The 21,204-nt window shown below is 35.5% G+C and overlaps 1 protein-coding gene across 3 annotated transcripts in view; it reads right to left on the bottom strand.

Moving 5' to 3' along the window:
* The window catches only part of LOC149558653 (UMP-CMP kinase 3-like), a 219,602-nt gene that overhangs the window by 112,648 nt on the left and 85,750 nt on the right, over positions 1–21,204 (bottom strand). The gene's annotated exons all lie outside the window — the stretch shown is intronic.

Here is a 21,204-nt window from a genome sequence, read left to right as displayed (position 1 = left end):
CTTCAACAACGGTTTTGTTTTTCCTTTTTGCCACCCCATTCTGCTGAGGATTATAAGGTACCATATACTCCCACTTAATCCTAACATAGGTGTAGAAGTCTTTGAAATTTTCAAAGGTGTATTCATCCCCATTGTTTGATCTTAGAGTTTTTTTTTTTTTTTTTTTTTTTCGTTTGATTTTCCCCAATTGCTTTGAACTCTTTAAATTTCAATAGAACTTCATTTGATTCTTTGACTTTAGAAAGTAAATCCAAGTTTTTCTAGAAAAGTCATTAATAAAGATTATGTAGTATGAATATCCTCCTAGAGTAAGTGTTGGCATAAGTCCACACAAATCAGTGTGAACTAGTTCCGGAACTGATTTAGATTTGTGTTCACTTGGAGGAAAAGATCTTTTTACATTCTTTCCTAGAGCACATCCTTTACAAATGCCTATATGGTTTGAATTTAAGTTAGGTGTTCCAATGGTGATTTTTCCTATATTCGGTAGTGTATTGAATCCAAGATGTCTAAGCCTTCTATGCCATATTTCATTAGGGTTTGATACTTCATGATTTAGGGCTTGCTTTTGGATGTTACATAGTTTATATAGGGCTCCATCTCTAGACCCTATGGTGATTGCATTCTTGAGGTTAGAGTTTTTAGGCCAATACAATACTTTGTCTTCATTAAAGGTGACATGATACCCTTCATCTGTAAATCTAGAGATGGATACTAGATTCTTTTTTATGCCAAGTACAAAAAGAACATCTTTCAATTTTAGAGTAATTCCAGTTCTTAGTTGTATAAAACTAGTCCCAATTCCTTTTACTAGATAGGTGGAGTTATCTCCAATGTTGACTCCTTCGGTGAGATAATTTCCAAAAGTTTCAAACTTATCTCTGAATCTTGTTATGTGACAGGATGCACCACTGTCAATTATCCACACATTTTCATTGGATTTCATCTCATTTGATAGGGCTAAGTAGAATAATAGATCTTCTTCCTTTTTAGGTTTGGCTATGGAGGCTGGAATTTCTTCCCTTTCTGGACAAAATCTGTAGGTATGTCTAAATTTCTCACACTTGTAACGTTGAACTTAGGAGAAATCTTTCCTATTGTGATTATTGTTTCCTTTTCTTTGATCATTTTTCTTCCCTTTATGTTTAAATTTCCTCTTCTTCCCTTTGTTATTAGAGAATGAGAAAAGGGCTTGATTTTCTCCCTCTTGGTTTGAAATGATCCCTCTAGATATTAGTCTTGATTCTTCTGAAGTGCAATCATTTTTAAGTTGATCAAAAGCTGGTATAGAAGGTTTATTGACGACTTGGATGAATGTTTCCCAAGATATAGGCAGCCCTCTAAGTACTATTATGGATAATTCTTGATCTTCAACTTTATTTCCAATAGAAGATAGTTGATTCTTTATTTCAAGAATTCTTCCAAAGTAGGATGAGATTGATTTTCCTGTACTCATTTTTATATTCATAAGTTGGTTGTTTAATGTGAGCCATCTACTTAAATTGTTTTAAATACTCCAAATGCTTTCTTGAGATTTGATATGGAAGGGAGAATATGATCTTTTACTAAATCAACAATGATTTTCTTGACTTTATTATTTCACCTTTCCAAGTGGATTTTTGTGCCTCGTCTTCAGGTATTGAAGTGTCTTCTTCAATGAATGATTCTAATTCCAATTCTTCTAGAATTGTCATTCAAATTTTCCATGAGAAAAAAATTGTCGCTCCTTCAAGCCTATCCTCGACTCTAACATTGCTTGCCATGGTGTCACTTTATTCTTGTGATTTTAAAATTTGTTTGTTTTAAGTAGTTTTGCAATCTCTCTACCAATTTGGCTATGATACCACATTAAATTTATATATCGAATTGGTGGAGATTGAACTAACTTCATTTGACAGAATTATTATACTAATTTGAGTATGTATTCAACTTCTCTGACAGTAGATTTTACTAAATATATATATCATTAATAAGACTAACTAGAATATTAATTATATATATTATATATAATATAATATATAGATATATGTATCTATGTTCTAAAAGAGTGTATATATATATATATATATATATATATATATATACTAAGTGACAAGGTTCACCGAGTTTTACTTGAATTTCGAAATTTGGTGAACCCCAAAAAAAAACCATAAAATTCAACCCAAATTCATACGGCACAGAAAAGGTTGTCGTTTTTCAAAAATGTTTTTTATCGCCGGTTGTTTTAGGGTTTTCGGCCAAACAAATGTTATAAATAAAGGATTTTCGTCACTGCAAATGCACCATGAATTTCAAAACGTCAAAGTTGGTTGAAGCAATTGTTTTGAGCGGTTGTGTTGGCTTTGAACAAAGAGGCTGGAGCAATCGTGTTGGCTTTGAACTGGAACGGTCATGTTGGTTAGAGGCTGGATGACACCCTTTTCTTTTGGCCGTTGCCCAATTGTGGAGGACGAAATGCAATTTTGGAGGACGACACCCAATGTGTTGACTATTGAGTGTTGAGGATGACGACGATGGTTTCCTCAGGCCGCTGTAGTCTACAACTCCTACTCAAACTATGGCTCGAACTTACCATCAAACTCCCACGAGGGATATGAAGTAGGCATTACAGAATTTTTGGTCATTATTTTTAGGTTACGTTTTTTAATAATATAATATATGTTTTAATTTGTTAAATGTTTGTAACTTTTTCATATAAAATTAATAAATATTAAGTCTATTATATTAAAAATAAATAGTTAAAAATAAATAGAAGTTTGAACTATTTTGTTTTTATATGGAATATTTTATCATTTTGTAAATTAAAAGTGAACTTTAAAACATTGCAAATTTTTATATAGAATAATAAGATATTAAATAGTAAACTAATAATAAAAAATAAATATTTATAATAAAACAACAATAAATATTAACAAGTATGATTTTATTTTATGTTGAATTATTACGTAAGAATATTTATATTAAAATATTATATTTATTTTTGTAAGCATTTAATATTTCATTTTTGTAATTATTTAGATTTGTACGTATTATTTATTTTTTAAGTAAACTTCAAAATAGTTAGAATTAATATCTTCATTTATTATTAATATTATCATTTTATTTATTATAATTAATATTTTATTTAATATTTTTAATTTGTATATAAAATAAGAACTAATGTATATAAAAAAGATAGAAAATTTATTGTGTTTCTCTTTTATGCTTTAAAATATTAATTTTCTTTTGCATCATGTAGGTCTAATTGAATGGCTCCCAAAAAATCAATCTAAAGTATGGAAATATGTGACAAAAGATGGTGCTAAACTCTATTGTACTAATTGTACGAAAGATTTTACAGGAAGTCTAACAAGGGCAAGAGACCACTTACTTGGTATTAGTGGGGGTACAGGAGGAGGTGTTAGAGCATGTACAAAAGTGACTGATGCAATGGTAGCTGATATAGAGAGAGAGAATTAACCCTTTTGAGTGAAGTTGACCACAAAAATATACAAAAAAAACAAAGAATTCAAGAGGATGTGTCTAGGTTCACATTTGTGTCGTCCTCTAGTTTGCTCAAGTCTACAGGCATAGGTGCAATAAAATAAAGTGGAACATTAAACAGCTTTTGGAAACCAATAGAGAGACAAGAGGTGGATGATGCATGGGCTGATTTTTTTTTTTACAAGTGTTGTTTCATTCAATTCGGCAAGGAATCCCCATTTCCGTAATGCAGTTGTGAGAACAACAGAGCTTGGTAAAGGCTACACACCTCCATCTTCAGAAGCTTTCAGAACAACTCTTTTAGAGAGGTCCAAAGGTAGAGTGACAAGAAAGTTAGATGTGATTAAAGCCTCTTGGAAGGCAACAGGTTGCACTATATTGAGTGATGGGTAGTCAGATATATGTCAGAGGCCTTTGATTAATGTTTTAATGGCTTCCCCTAAAGCAGTTGTGTTCTTGAAAGTGATTGACGTGATCAATCAAAAGGAACTTCAGCATATATTTTCCAAATATTAGAAGAAGCTAGTATTGAATTGGGGGTAAAAAATGTGGTTCAAGTGGTTACTAATAGTGCAGTGAATTGTGTGGGAGCTGGGAAGTTGATTGAAGAGAAATACCCAAAGATTTATTGGAGCCCGTGTGCAGCCCATCGTTTGGATTTGTTGCTTCATGACTTGGCCAGTTCCCATGGATACATGAAGCAATTCATAGAGGGAGATCAGTTGCAAATTTCATTAGAAACCATCGTCTCACCTTGAGTCTTTACAGGAAACATGCATTGAGAGAGTTGCTAAGGCCTTGTGAAACAAGGTTTGCTTCATTCTATATCACATTGAGGAGAGCAATTGAAGAAAATGTAGCTTTGAGATATGTAATTTTTTCTAATGAGTGGGAAAGTTCAGCACTTTTCAAAAGTGCTAAGGGAAAGAACATAGAGCAAATCATTTTAAAGTTAAACAACAATTTTTGGGAAAGTGGATCAAAGGTTTTGAACATATGTGGTCTAATTGTTGATGTTCTTCGTATGGTAGATGGTGACGCTCCTTGCCTTTGCATGCTTTATGAAAGCATGGACCATTGTAAAAAATCCATTCAGAGAGCATTGAAGAATGTGGAAGCAGAGTACATGGAGATATGGGAGGCAATTGATTTTAGGTGGAAAATGATGAACACAACTCTACATGCAGCAGCTTGCTATTTGAAGCCCAAGTTATTTCGTATTGATAGACAAAGTGATAGTGAAATTATGGTAGGGCTTTATGATGCCATTAGCAAGTGTGAGCGGGATCAAGGCATTGCAGCTCTGATCAGGGACCAATGTTGGAGATACAAGAAAGCAGAAGGGATGTTTGGAATGGAAGCAGCACAATGTTGTCGAGAAAATCTATATTGTAGTCGACGGGTAGAATAGTATCCGAACGGGCGCGTGACGGTTGAGTCACCCCTTCGAAAAGGTATATGTACACCTTCGAAATGGACTTCAGAGCATCATTGGAATCATTGTAATCAATCAAATCGAATAATATATGCGAATAATAAAAGGAATACTTTTGCGTTACATGTTCATGTCTATTGTCTGAATGCATTAATAAACCGTTTACCCTATACGGTAAACATTTGGCGTCGTTGCCTATAAGGATAGGGTGCTATGAATGCCGAACACATTGAATAAAGATAGAAATAAGAATCTAGAAGATGACGGCATAAGGGTGGCACGGGAACTATTAAACCGCACACAACGAAGCGACCAGAGGCACAGACTCCAACAACTCGCCGAAAGGTACGGCAGTGGTGGCACAGGAGGTGACCACGGTACCACAGGAGCACTGACGAACGGAGTGCAGTAGCCAAGTCGATCACAGGAAAGGTTGATAGAAGAAGCCCGAGAAAGGCAAAGGGTGATCAAAGGAACAAAAAAAGAATTGGCAAACTAGTATATGCCCAAGGGGAATCCGGACAGAAGGGAAAGGACTAGCACGGCTCGAAGTGTCGAAGGAACTCGAGCGTGGGGTGAACTCTTCGTCCCTGATACACCTGACAAGCAAATATAGTTTGGTCAAAACATCCAAGTCCTTGAGGAAGCCTTCAAGCCACTTGAGAACGTAGGTGTTTGTAACGCAGGTGTTCAGAGCAACACGGAAGTATAGAACAACGCAGGTACAGACAACAACGCACAACAAAAGAAAGGAAGGGTATCGATGGCCGGTCCAAAGGAAAAGTTACCAAAGTTCGACAAGGATGGCATGGCTGACCCGATCAGACACTGCAAAACTTGCGAAACAATTTGGACAGCAAATGAAGAAAACGATCATGACGAATGGGCAAGGCAATTTCCAACCACCTTACGAGGTGTAGCAATCGATTGGTTTTCGGACATCGATCCGGCAAAGCTAACGACATGGGAAAACATAAAGAAAAAATTTATTACAGAGTTTCAACTGTTACGAGATGGCAATGAGATAGTAGCAAAAATTGGGGAAGTTGGTGAAGTCGGAGGCCATACTAGAGCATTCAAGAGGAAGAAGTCGTACTCTTTAGGAAGCAGGAGGTTCTACAAAAACAAGACGACAAAAAATAAAAAATGTTCAAAATGAATAACGTATGATGCCCAAGGGAAGGGAAAGACATAAACAGATAGTAAAACATAAGCGGTTGCCAAAAAGAGTGTGGGATCGGAAGAAAATCACAAAAATGGTGTGTTCTATGGAGTTTTGTGTGGCTTTGAGAGTGCTAATTTGGTCTTGGCGACGAGGGTGCTATCCTTTGACCCCCTTGGGGCTCTGCCCCAGGACCCCGCGGGGGCGCTACCCCTCAACCCCACTGGGGGTGATGCCCCCTAGACCCCTAGTCAATGCAATTAGTAGTGGTGGGAAGTGTGATTAGTTGATGAAACCTGAAGCCGCTCCTAGAGGTGGAGAGGGTACTAGAGCAAGCCTTTCGAGAAGGGTGCTACGCTTTGAGGCACTCAGAGTAGGTGTTGGATGAGAGGTTGTCTTAGTGGATGCATAGAGAGCTTGGGAGGAGCTGATCGCCCAATTGAAGGTAGTACAGTGACACTTGGCTCAGCATACCCAGGCTTGGAAGCAGAGAAGGCGGCACGGGTGGCTATCAAGGTCAAATGGGCTAAGGTGACAGTGCTGTGTTAGCAGAGGCTACAGATGCAACGAGTTTTGAAGACTAGCTTGGTGCAGGCACGGGACGAATGTGAAAGTGGTGTGACGGAAACAGATATATAGTTAGTCAGTTAATGTATTCCGTTTTGTTAATTGTCGTCCGGAGATGACTTTTCTTTTGGGGGGGATGATGTCAGGAAAATCTATATTGTAGCCGACGAGTAGAATAGTGTCTGAATGGGCGCGTGATGATTGAGTCACCCCTTCGGAAAGGTATATTCACACACAAAGGATTTGATAATGCATCAGTGTGAATTGGTTCTGAGGTTGTACCATCCTTTGGGGAATGAGTATTTTCCATCTGTAGTAGATGGAATTAGTGGTTGCAAGTTGCATTACTTGCAGAGTCAACACATCCATGGGAGCCTTGAAGAAGATAGAGATGGTGCTAGTGATACTGCCACTTGCATACGTTGTAATCTCCATAGTACAGATGAATGTGCAATCAGTGTGCTTTGGGTCTTTAGTGATGACATGGTTAGACTGAAGTTTGGTCAGGTCTTGTTGATTGGCTTCATCACTTTGGGCTTGGTGAAGTTGAGTTCAGAGTTGAGTAGTAGATGTCGAAGGATGTTCTTCTTAGCAGGTTTTCGTTCAGTGTTTGAGATCCTTCTAGTGCATCAAGATTTCAAGCAACGCTTACAGAGGAGTTTTGGGATGTGTACATGATGTCGAGTACATATGGTTTTACTTTTGACTCTCATGTGCATGATCGTTTTTAGGTGCACAATTTAGTTGAGCATGTGTCAAATAGTATGTATGGAAGCCCACTTTGTGAATTTTGGGGAAGAAAGCTTTGTCATCTTACCAAGTTGCTTCTCTTTGAGAATTTCACTCCCGCAACATCTACAGTCAAATTTGTTTTAGTTTGGCAAGTTTGGTCAGTTGTATTGGTGATGATGTTACAAGAGTTGGTTATTGATTACAAAAACATTACTTGGTCTTCAGCATATTTGGAGTTAGAACTAGCAAGGTTCTTTATAGTGGTATCAGAGCTTGTATGCTAAGTGTTCGACAAAACGTCAAACCACTAGAATTGAAGTTAGAACTGATTGGGACTCTTACAACACCAAGGATGTGACGCTAGACTGAAAGTTATAAATTGAAACATTAATTATGTGTGAAATCATTGACAAGAAACAAGTACCTTGTTATATTGCTATCAGAATTCAACAATCTAGTTTTTGAACCAAATTCATTGACCCATGTTTTATGAGTAGTGGTCTAAAAGAACCCATCTCTCATGAGAATGAATGGAACACTTAGCACTCATTGCATCTAGGTGATGCTCATAGAGGTGAAGCACTAGGACTTCCCAAGAGGTCACCCATCCCATTATTAATCCAACTCAAGCATGCTTGACTAAAGAGTTTCCTCCGCAAGCAAAGTGGTTTTTACCATGGAGCAAACTCCATAGCTAAGTGTGCTTGAGCTTGAGTAGCACTGGGATGGGTGACCTTTCGGGAAAGCTCGATGCTTCGCCTTTGTGAGCGTCACCTAGATTCAACAAGTCATAAGTGTTCCATTCATTCTCATGAGTGATGGGTTCTTGTGAGCCACTACTTATGAGACATGGGTCAATGATTTTGACTCAAAAGCTACATAGTTGAATCTTGATCGCAATATTACAATTTTACTTGATGTGGAAAATATCTCCTACTTGTCAACAAGTTTTCCTTTTTAGACAAAATGCTCAAAGAAATGCAAAATGTGGAATCAAAGACAAAGCACATGTTCGATAGAAACGCCTTAAAGAGATCAAGTCTAGTGGGATATAGTAATTACAAGTTCTACAAAAATTGATTTTGGTAAAAAGATTTTACAAACTATCACACTCTAATGTCCCTTGATTGACTAGTTTGAAATATCAGGACAATGTTCTCAAAAGTTCAATTGCAAGATGAATGAAATAACATTTGATGATGGTTTGTTCAATGTTCTTTTTCATATATGCTAATGTGATGAATGCATGTAGATGAATTTAAAAATCTGTAATCACTATTCTGGATATAATGCTTATTTCTTGTGTAATGCTTTTCTTTTGATAGTGCTTCAAATATCACTTTCAAGATACCATGGCAAAGATGTCCGTTCTGAACTCGTTGGTTAGACTGACCATCCTTTACAGTTCTATTGTTTGGGAGCCTCTCTGCTCAAGTCTAACTAGGCCTCGGTTCAGAGTCCAAATCCTCCTTCAGTGCATTATCAGATTTCATTAGTCCACCCCCCATAGTATCATCTTGGCCGAGTTCAATGTTCACCCTCTCAAGCTTGGGACTATGTTCAATTTGGTTTGGTATCTTCACCAACTTCGGGGCTTTGTGGATTCCTCTAAGGGTTTCCACAGGATATTCTTACCTGGCCTAATGTTCTTTTGAGGCTGTTGCAAGATCAAATCCTATTGGCAAAACTGGTAGTTGGTTTGACCAAGCCTCTTCTCTTCTTGGTTCGATTGGGGTCTCGATGGACCGCATTCCCCCCTTTCAATTCTCCCTGGATGCCCTTGCTCACCTTCTTCGTTGTGGGCAGGAGTTGAATGAGCACGTCAAGATCGACATTTACAAAACAGTATATCATCATGATGTGGAGAAACCCTCCGAGGGGACTTCACCCAAGGATGGCTTTTTATGTTGAGCACTATATGGCTCTCCAAGATGGGATCATTGTTTGCCCTCACTATCTCACGCATCATTAGAATCATGCCCTTTGCATCTCCTTGGGATCCTTTCCGATGGGCTCCCACCATCGATTGCATGTACAAACTGATCATCTAATTGACAGAGAGGACAAGACTTGCCGCCTCTACCCACTTGGGGAGGTGGAGGTGAAGAACCATTTTATTTTTTGCTGCCCCATTTATTATGAGATCCAAGGGAGGTTTCACTACTTCCTTAGGGGGTGTAGGAGCCTATCCTCTTTCTTCAATTACACCAACCAGCGGTACCTTGCCCTCTACTTCCAATAAGCCACGTGGTTACGGGATCACATCCTCAAGCTTCAGTTCTTGCCGAGACAAACTTCGGACCAACTCATCACCTCCTTCGCCCTTGGATCTTCTACCCAAGGAATGAAGAGGTCACTTGGCCTTTCCTCGGATCATACTAGATCTATGCGACTTCACAGAGCATTCACTTGGCAGCATCACACTACCTCCAGCAGCTCCTTGAGACGATTTGAAGCCCCCAAACACCTTTGTCGCAAACCATATCTCCCAATTCTGCACTACTTCTCACCAGTGAGGTGTTCCTAGGCTCTTTTGTTTTTCTATCTTTCTACTTTCCTGCTTTGTTCTTTCCGTGGACACCGTTTGGCGCTCCTGTTGCTAGTTGTAGCCTTGTTGTACATTTCTCAGTCCCTTAGACTCATTTAAGGTCTCTTGTTGAATAGTAATAAATTTATCTTGTCTTCTCATAGCTATCTCTCTCCTTATTTTATATGTCTTTTATTCTATTTCCCTCATAGTCATGATTGAGTTCCTCTTAGTGTCCTTTTGTTAAAGATCTCTTCTTGTTCGAATGAACTTTGCTATCTAGATCATTTAGTGATGATGATTGGCAATCTTCAATTACTATATATCTCCATTATTAAATGGTTACACCTTTTAGTCATGCATGTCCCTTTTGTAGATCACACTTCTTTATAAGCTGATTAATCTTCAAGGTCAATGCATATTTTCTTCTCAATCTATTCGTACTTATATATAACATATAGATTAATCAATATAATCTATTAATCATTGAACTCTTCAAAATTCCATCGGTGCCTTCATGATGACCATATGGTATTACATTCAGTTCTCATAATATCATTGATTGGTTAAGGTCGATGGCCCTATTCTCTAGGAATGATTGACCACTATAGAGTTCCTCAACAGATTTACTGAATTCTTGTAATGCCCACTTGTAGTTTGTTTCTTTTGTTCTGATTGCTAAACTCTTTTAGACCTATTTCATGCATTTGTTAGTTTCATATAAACTTGACTTACAGTTATATGATATCGTTTCATAACTTGGATTACAAATATATCAGTGATGATTACTTGGTTGATTATATTTTACGTGTTAACTAATAATTACGATTACTTGTGCATTAATGATGTTTCAATAATTCTTAGTTAGTGAATGTTTTTTCTTTCGCAATGATGTCAACTAATATGTCGTTAATGATGATTATTTTATACTCATAGTGATGCAATGTTATATTTGAGCATTTGATGATTTGACTCCTAATTTATTTTGGTAATTACCTCATACTTGCATGTGTATGGTGTGCATGTATGTTTTACCTTTTTGTCTGACATGTCTAATGTAGTTAAGGGAGGGAGTCTTAGTCACCTACTAGTCGGGATTTACATGATGTACCACTCATTGTCATTGTCTGTTTAGTTTAGATATGTTTGTGTGTGTGCGTGCACATGTACATGCTTGTCTTTTATGCAGGATGTAGGTATTGGGCATCAACTTCCTTGAATTGCCAAGATGAGCACGCCTTATCACAATAACTCAATGGTAAGAATGAGAAGATAATGATCAGGTCCAATCTCAACCATAGCCTAAACACTTGTCCTACAAGGAGGACTCGTAATGGAGTGTCTACCTTTTTTAAACCCGTGAGTCTTTATGTGTGTGTGTTGTTTGACTTTCGCTTTGGTTGGTTTCCTTATGCATTTCATGTGATTTGATTTTGTGATTTGTTTGGTAGAATGCTTATTTATGAATTTTGAATTAATTGTTGATATTTGAATTATTAAATGTTATTTATTTAAAGAGGGAAAAATATTAAAATAAGATGATATTTCATTTATTGAAATTATTAGAATATTTGGGCTAAATTAAAAGACTTGATTTAAAGTCCTAATTTAGAAAATTAAATTAAAAAATTTAGAAGTTAAAAATTAAGTTTTAAATATTTTATATTAAATATTGTTTTAGCATGATTATTTAATTAATATGAATTTGAATTGAGATGCATTTAAGTAATGCACTTTAGTTATCCTTATTACTTAAAATAATAAATTATTGCTTCTAACGTGCATGCATAATAATAAAGTAGGAAATAAAATTAAAAAATATTTTAAATTAAAGTGTGAGTAAAATGCATGAATGGAATAATTAAATTAAATAAATATATTTTAGGGCTTTTAGAGACAAAAACCCTAAAAGTGAGTTAGGGCTCTATATTAGAGGTTTTTGAGTCATTATTTCACATACAGGTTTTCGGGAGCGAATTTTCGAGATTTTGAGCAAAACGAATTTTTGGAAGCTTTGAAGGGTTTTGGTTTAGCAAGAGTTTTACCAGATTGGCGGATTGTTAACATCAGCATAAGATAGGGTTTGAAACCCTTAATAGTATTTTTTATTCACAAAGATTTGTATTCTTTGTGTCTTCTGAGTGCTTGGCATTTAATTGTCATTTTATTTTACTAGTTTGGATCTGTGCAAACGAAATGAAATTTCATATCTCAATTGAAGGAATTGGAAAACTTGTTCATTATCTAACCCTTATTTGATTTTTCACAAAAGGAAATTATGGAGAAAACAAATTAGATCAGCTAGGGTTTGATTGAAAATTACATGGGTTAAATCTACAAAAAAAAAATTCTCTCTCCTTTTCATAATAATAATAATAAATAATAACTTGCCGGAAAAAAAATCACAATCAAAAAAAGAGTTTCATTAGAAAATATAGAGAACAAGATAATATTAAAATTAATTAATTAATTTACAAATAGAGATAGACGAAATTTTGAAAAATATAATTACTGAAAAAAAAAGACAAAATCATGGGAACATGCATTGTCATTTAACGTGTTGAAAAGGAAAGTGGGTGGAGGTTGTCACATGACTTTTCTCCCCCCACCAAATACATCAATTTGTAATGAGATTATGTTGGAGTTTTATTTTCTATATATATAGGTTTTATTTAGGTGGGGCAAATTAAATCCATTCTATTAGTTTTCTTTATTTATATTAAATTTTAAATCACTTTAGCTAAAAAGTAGTTTAATTTTTTTTATGTAATAAATGAATAATATTAGATTTTTTTATCATCCAATTACATGTTTTAGTGTTATTTAGTTTGAATTAGTTACATTTATTATAAGTTAGTATCAATTATTATTTAGTAATAATTACATATATTTGTATGTTCTTTTATATATGTGTGTGTGTGTGTGTGTGTGTAATATTTATTTATCTTAATTTAGAAAAGTATGTTTAATAGAGGTGTGTATATTTTATTTGAAATTTGAGTAATGATTTATTTGTTGTATTAAATTAAGTAGAAAAAAAATTATTTATGGTCAAATTGGATGTCAAATAGCAAATTATTTGTTTTATTCGACCGGAATTTGAATTTGTTTAAGTTTCATTCGGTATACCTTGTTGCATGAGGTGATATGTATATGTGTGGTTGATTTGGAATTTTCATGGTTTTTATCTCATGCTAGATTTTTTTATGTGAGTTGTTTAGTTGGCCAGATGGGATGTGTACCAAAGGCGTCTTTTGAGTTTTATAGTATGATGATTATTTGACTAGATGTCATTATCAATTTTATGATTCAAACCAAGATTTATGTTTAGGAGGTTTATCTTGATGAGTATTTATTGTGACTTAGGTTTCAAGAACCAATCTATTTTTGGGTTGCCTATTAAGAAACTGAGTCCGATCATTATGGGTGTTGTGGTATGGGACACAACTCTGGCTTATGCGCTTAGGGGAGGTTGTCTAGGTAGATGTCTTTGGGAGTGGCTTGCAATAGGGGTCCGGGACCCAAAGTGGTCAATACCAAGGTAACCTGTTGTAAGTTGTTTAACAAGTGATAACATAGTAATTAAAATATCTTGCCTAGCCCTTTCCTTGAGATACATTAAAAAGATAAGATGTGCCTCGCCCATGCCTTGAGTGCTTGTATAGGCTAAGGATGGGAATGAGATGATACCTTGAGAGGTATGACTAGTTTTCCTTGTCTTCATAAGAGGGTGTTTTGGTTTCGCACGTGTCACGTTGAGGGTTCGGGGTCCAGACTAACTAGTCCAAGGTAACTCAAGTAGTTTGACTATGTGATGACACTCCCTAGTATGTAGCCTGAGTCTCCTCCGTAGATTTTGTATTTGCCTCTGGTGGTGTTTTGATTGGTGTTTTATTTGTCAGGTGTATTTACTATTGATGATTTACTTTCATTAGTGGTTGTTGATGTTCGGTTATATATTATACTTTTCCATGTGCCTTATTTGAAGTGAATACCTTTCATTGACTTTATCTCTTGACTTTTGATATTGGATTTGAACATGGTATCTATATATTGACTTGGTATGTGGTGTTCGTATTGGATTGAGTGTTCCTTCGATTTTGTTATCTTTTTTTGTAGCTTGTTACCATTGAAGTAGTTTTGTCTATTAGGACTCCTTACCTAGGATTGTTTTATGATTGATTAGTCATATGCGGATTGTTCATTATCTTCCCTGCATGGTGGGAGTCAAAACCTGACTAGGTGACCATGCGGTCAGGAGGTAGTGCCTTCTTACCATTTGAGTCCCCCTCAGATTGACTCATGTTGGAGGTTCCTTGATGCAGTTGTACCATTATCATTCTTATTCCTATCTCAGAGACTTCTATTCAGTTGATGTATGTATGTTATCATTAATCTTGTATTTTGATGTACTTGTATCCATAGATGTGAGTATCGCCGATTAATCGGCGATACTAGAAAAAATCACCATTTTTTGGGGCCGGCAATTTAGTCACCCCAAAAATCGCGATTGCTTTTGCAGATTTTTTCAAAAAAATTGCAGATTAATAGGCGATTAATCGCCTAAAAATTGCAATTTCTTGAAAAAAAATGGCCCACACCCGACAGTCACATAAAGTGACGAAAAAACATATTTTTTTCATTCGATTTTTAAATTGCTTAGGGCGTTTTGCAGAGGAGAGGATAGAGGAGGAGTTTTTGGCAAGCAAGAGGCAAAATCGAGTGCATTTGGAGGCCTTTTGATTCGATTTCTTCGTTACTAGGTAAGTGATTTGAATCTTTGTTTTTTATTTTTGCAAGAGATTGTATTCTTTTTTCTTGCATGTAAATGGATAAAAATACATTCCTAATTAGTTAGGAATGCATTTGATGAATGTAAGCAAGATTAAATGCATTCATTTGCATTTTTTTCCATTCTAGATCGAATTTATGTTAGAAATTTGCACTTTTTTGAAAAATTTGAAACCCTAGCAGCTAGTTTGTTTGAATGTTATTTGGATTTCAATTTATTGGCGCTGTTATTGGAATGTTGCTTGAATTCTTTGTTTAACTGTTAACTTTGATCTTGTTATAATTTATTTATAGTTTTTTTTTTAAATTTGTATGCATAAGGCAGCCCGCAGCAGTTTTAAATGGCAGACAAATGGCCATTGACTCCATGCCCTTCAGGCTACATTGGCACCAGGCCAAAGAATGCGAGAGATCAAGCATGGAAATATGCCTATGAAGCAACCAATGAACCAACCAAAGTGATTTGCATTCGATGTGAAAAAGTAATATCCAGGGGCATTTACAGGTTCAAATATCACATCGCAGGGATCTCAAAACATGATACGAATCCTTGTGAGAGTACAATAGAAGAAATAAAAAGGTTTGCAAATGCCTTGCTCGCAGCTGGAGAGCAAAAAAAATTGCAAGGAGAGCGGAATAAATTGCATGTCAAGGCAGCCATAGCAGAGACCCAGGGCAGTTTTGTTGATGTTCAGGAGGAGAAAGCAGCCATTGAGAGCATGGTCAGCTCTTATCATGGGCCGCGTGTCCACAAACAGGGTGGTTTTTCTTTTACAAGTTCCGCTCCCACTCCCACTCACCTCCTAGCACTTCCACACCATCAGGATCAGCAGGTGCTTCTGGGATAGGGAGCTATTTTGTGTCGAGGCACACACCTAGTGCACAAACTTCATTAGAGGCCACTAGATGGAATAAGGAGGTCCATGACCAGGTGGACAATGCACTAGCAGATTTCTGGGTTTTCAACAACCTTCCTAATAGTGTTGTTGATAGTCCCTATTGGGAGGCTTTGGCCACAGGGTTGACAGTTGTAGGAAAGGGGTACAAGTCCCCTTTTCATTTTGTGTTGGGTGGCAGGTAAGTGAATAATTTTATTACACTCGATTTCCTTTTAATTTTTAACTTTTTACTTAGTTCTAAATTTTAATTAATTTATCTAGAAATTAGAATGTTGATTACTAAAGTCTAAATCAATTTAAAATTACTAAGAATCTAAGACATAACTAAATTTTGTTTTTGTAGGCTTATTGGAACTGCTGTTGAGAGGGCCAAAGCATTTGTTGAGGAACAAAAACAAGAATGGACAAAATTTGTTTGCACCATTCTTTCTAATGGGTGGGTAGATGGGAAGAGCAAGACCATAATTAATTTTTTGGCCTGCTGTAATGATAATGTGGTGTTCCTGAAATCAATCAATGCCTCCAGCAAGGTAAAAAATGCTCAGACATTGGCATTGATGTTGGAGAACATGGTCTTAGAGATTGGCATTGAAAATGTGGTGCAAATCATCACAGACAATGCTGTTGCATATGTATCAGCAGGTAAACCGTAATTTTATGTTGCATGTGCATTGTGAATTTCACAACAAGAATTTTTAATAGTTTGATATTTTTGAAAAGTTAGAAACTAATTAGTATTTGCTTTTACAATTGGCAGGAAAACTCCTACAGCAGAGGCACCCCACTCTCTCTTGGACCTCGTGTGCAACACATGTCCTTGACCTTCTTTTGGAGGGCATGGGCAAACTTGAGTGGGTCACTCCAATTGTGGAAGATGCAAGGCGGGTGACAAAATACATATACAATCACCCATGGGTCCTTAGCCTAATGAGAGAGCACAATTATGGCAAAGAAATTGTCAGGCCTGCCGACACAAGGTTTGCAACGATTTTCTTGAAATTGCAAAGCATTCTCGATAATTTGGTTTCTTTGAAGCAAATGTTTGTTTCCAAAAAATGGCTTGATTCCACATTTTCAAAGAAGAGTGAAGGAGAGAATGTTGTGCAGATTGTGTTTGATAAATATTTTGCAGATAAGGCCGATGAAATAGTAAAAGTAACTACAAAACTTTAAGTTTTAGTTTACACTTTACAACTTTATAACATACTAAGTTTGTAACTCAAGTAAATAATAATTTTGTAACTTGTCAACTAATTTCAAATTTATATTGCAGGTGTCTGAGCCTTTAGTCAGAGTTCTACATTTGGTTGATGGAGACCAAACGCCAATGCGTGAACTATATGAGGCCATGGACAAGGCCAAAGAATCTGTCAAAAATTACTACAAGGGGGAAAGCACAAAATATGAACCCATTTGGCAGATCATTGATAGAAGGTGGAATAATCAGCTCCATCAACCCATTCATGCAGCAGGATATTTCCTCAACCCACGTTTTAGGTATACCGTAAGCTCATTCTTACTCAAATTTAAGTTAACGAAGACTTGAGTTCATTTTGCTTTCATAGGGTGTTGGGTGTGTACTAAAATTGCAAGACTTATTTGTTTTTGGTTTTTGGTTTTAGGGCTGATGGTACATATGCAGATCCTAATGGAGAGGTCATCAGAGGCCTAAGTGAGTGCGTCCAAAAGATGGTAACCAGCGAGGAAACAAGAGATAAAATCATCGTTGAGCAGGAGATCTTCACTTCAGCAAGGGGCAAGGTGTTCTCCACTCCTCTCTGCAAGAGAGCAAGGCTTACACAAACCCCAAGCAATACATTTGCAAACTTCTGAATCTCAAATGCTAAATTAACATTTATGTTTCACTTTTTGTTGTCTATTAGTATTTTCTAACTTGTACAATTTTTGTGATGCAGTGGCTTGGTAGACCACTTGGGGTGCAAGCACTCCAAATCTTGCAAAATTTTCTCTCAGAATCCTATCACAGCCTTGCAGCGCATCACATTATGAGCGCAACTGGAGTTTGTTTGAGGTCATCCACACAAAAAAGAGAAACAGATTGTCCCAAAAGAGGATGAATGACATGGTCTATGTGCAATATAATCTTAAATTGCACATGAAAAGGGCACAACAAGATCCTCCTGGGCCAATCGATTTGGATGAGATAGATCCTTATTATGATTGGACGGCACAAGAGCAGGCTCCCTTATTTACACAAGACATCTCCAATTTGGAGAGGGAGACCGCGGAGGAAGAAGGGGGTGGAACTAGATATGACATCGATTTGGATGACATCGAGGAGGGCAATGATGAGGATGATGACATTGAGCTTACTGCAGAGGACCTTGACATCTTGCGCGCAACGAATGTGGAGCTACCGACATCTAGTTCTATAGCTACACCATCTCCTGCATTGGCACAAACACAGACACAGACACAGACACAGACACAGGTACAGACCCTGCAGGGTTCTAGTTCTAGAGCTTTACCCTCTCCCGCACTCGCTAGTAAAGCGACTAGGAAGAGGAAGATGTAGTCCTGTATTTGACATTTGTACTTATTTGTAGTCATGTTGATGTGCTTATTTGAACTCTTTACATTTGACACTTTATTTATGAGAATACAACTTCTCATGTGTTGTGAACTTGTTAGTTGTTAGTAATTTACAACTTGTCACTACTTACTTGTTAGTAATTTACCGATTAATAACTCTTTTTGCATTGATATATATCTAAACATGATTGTTTCTTATGTATTGTTAGTAATTAAGTCATTAGATGCAAAAAAACATTGAATTCTGTAAAAAAATCACATTTTTTTATTAAAATTTAGTGGTTTTTGAGTTCCCAATTTTTTCCCCAATTTTTTGCCGATTTTTCCCGATTAAACTTTTTCAGGCCTAGGCGATTAATCTCCTCAAGCGATTTTTACATCAATGCTTGTATCTATCCTCACATACCCTGCGACATGTGCGGTAGATGTTATTCATTGGAAATATTTCATTGTATCAGTTGTATTCATGTACTTGCTTATGAGATTATGTATCTGTTGTTCACTCTTGACTATGGACTTGAACTTCAGATTTAAATTAACTAATATAAACTTCTAAAATGTGACTCAACGTGAAGGAACCCTTGAGGAGTCAAATTTGTATTGTATTTGCATGTGTTATTAATGTGTATGTGTATATTGCTTCCACATTGTACTTTGATGTTAAACTTAACAAAAAGAAAGTAGTTCATTAAACTTTGTAATATATTGGGTTCATTTCTCTTGGGTTCTCAAGTGGGGCATTACAATTCCCTCTTTTTATTGATAAACATGATTAACCTATGCTACAGGCATTTCGCTATTTCTGATTTGAAAATCGAGAAATTTTAATATTTGTAGCTAAACATCCTTACATCCAAGGCCATAAAGATATGAATGATATATCTGCTATATATTTTCGACTTTAGTCAGTCAATGCCTAAAGAAATGTTGTTGATGTAATTCTAAGTCTTTGTTCACTCCTAATGATTTTCAATCTTATTCCCTTATTTTCCACCACAAACACTCTTCACACAATTTGCACATTCTTCTTTAATATTAATTATAATTCTTTCATTAAATTGGTCATAATTTTCTTAAGGATCCAAATTCATTTACTACCAACCAATGCATAATAATCATCTATGATTCCCTTCAAAGAGAGCTAAATCTATCAACTTCTTTCTTACGATGTCTTATATAAAAGTATTGATGAAACTTTTCTTATATATACCTTCTCTTCATTTTCTCTCATCATCAGTAACCCGTATTCTCATTGCTCATTATTTTCCTTGTTGTCACATGCTTGTTGATTAGTTAAGATTGAGCGTTGGTTACCATTGTTTGCTCCTTATTACTCTTCTTCGTTCCCTCCCTTTCTAAAGAGATATATATTACCTTTTATATGTGTAAAAGGGATGATGCATTGTGTTTGCAAAAGACATGACTTATATTGCTATTATGTTGTCATTCAGATTTAATAAAGGAATCGCGTCCTTCACATAAGAGATATGTGTTAAACTCCTCCAAAAATGGTGGTCAAAGTGTCTAGAACAATATTGAATCCATTTATCATTTGCAAGGAGTCGATCCATCACTTAATCATATTTTAGATTGATATGTGCTCGTAAGTGATTCATATTCTCACTTGTATCAAATAATGTATTTGATGTTTGTTAATTTCTTTCAATGTGTTATATTACTGGCACATATCTTATTTGTTTATTTAATATTTTAATTAATGATTATTTTACTTATATTATAATAATTATATTATTATATTATATTTGAGAATAGGTTATATTATATTATAACATTATGATGTTAATTATTAATATATTATAATTAATGTATTACAATCTTTCATTATTACTGATAATATAGAGGATATAATAATCAATTATATCATTTATTATTATTTATGAATTCATTTTTTATTATTATTAAATTCTATTCTAGAAAAAGGGGACATTACACACACAAAAGCAATCCGCATATATAAAGCCAAAAGCTTTACCAAATTATTGTTTCTCATGGCAAATTTGGACCCTTGAACCCGCATATAATGTACAATTTTTTTTTTAAGTGGCTATGCAACCTTTAGAACAGACTATAGATGTCCATCTATATCGAGGGAGTTTTATTAGAATGAAAATGATCGGCACTTTCAAAATCAATTGAGTTCAAACACAATTGGAAGTTAAGCATTACATTGAGGTTACAAATACAATTTTGATTGGTAGCTTCTCACGATTTATTAAGTTTGTTTTGAGTATCGGTAAGGCACATTGAAACATTCCACTACTTCAAATATATGTAATCTCACAAAAGGAAATGATATGTTAAAACTAATATCAAATCTTTCAAACAATTGTGCATGAGGCAATTTTTAATGGTGATGATACACATCAAAATGAAAATGTGTAATTTTGTGAATCAGTCACTTGAATAATAACTCTCATTTATAACGTGGTTTTTGGCTCATTATTTAAAAATTTGCGATCTAGTATCTTCCAGAGCAAAGATTTCTTCTAAAAGTTCATTTGTCAAATAAATGCACTAAGTGGTCACTTGAAAATGGATTCAAATGAAGTAAACTAAATCTTAAACTGAAGAATGAAGTCTTTAGTAAGTCTCAAGGAGTCACTTTTTTTGAAAGACAGTCTAAGTTTCATCTCCAATCTTTTATTGGAGTGGAATGAATTTTAAACATCCTAACCCTGCACCAATATTTAGCTATGTTGCTTGAAAGGAACAAGATAAGCAATGCTCAAAATCATACATGCTTTTACGAAGTATTACGATGAAGCTGATGAATATGGTAAACTACCTTGGACAGATCGATAACTTGAATTTTCTCCAAAGCCAAGAATTGTTAGTTGTATTTTTGTATTAGTCATGATTTCATTGTAACTGAAGTTCAAAAATAAACTCTCTTTTGCACAGAGCTTGAGTGATTTCTAACTAAACATTTTTTGTGCAAAACTGAGGTAGTTTCTAACCTGCAAATGTCAAGTTAGTTACTAGGTATTTATTTTTTGAACCTATAAATACAAAGGTCATTCCTATAAATGGAGGC

The sequence above is a fragment of the Cupressus sempervirens genome, chromosome 5 (assembly GCF_028749045.1).
Source record: "Cupressus sempervirens isolate cs-2001-9-10 chromosome 5, ASM2874904v1, whole genome shotgun sequence".
Classification (NCBI taxonomy): Eukaryota; Viridiplantae; Streptophyta; class Pinopsida; order Cupressales; family Cupressaceae; genus Cupressus; species Cupressus sempervirens.
The sequence above is the reverse complement of the archived record's forward strand: the minus strand, read 5'-3'. Positions and strand labels throughout refer to the sequence as shown.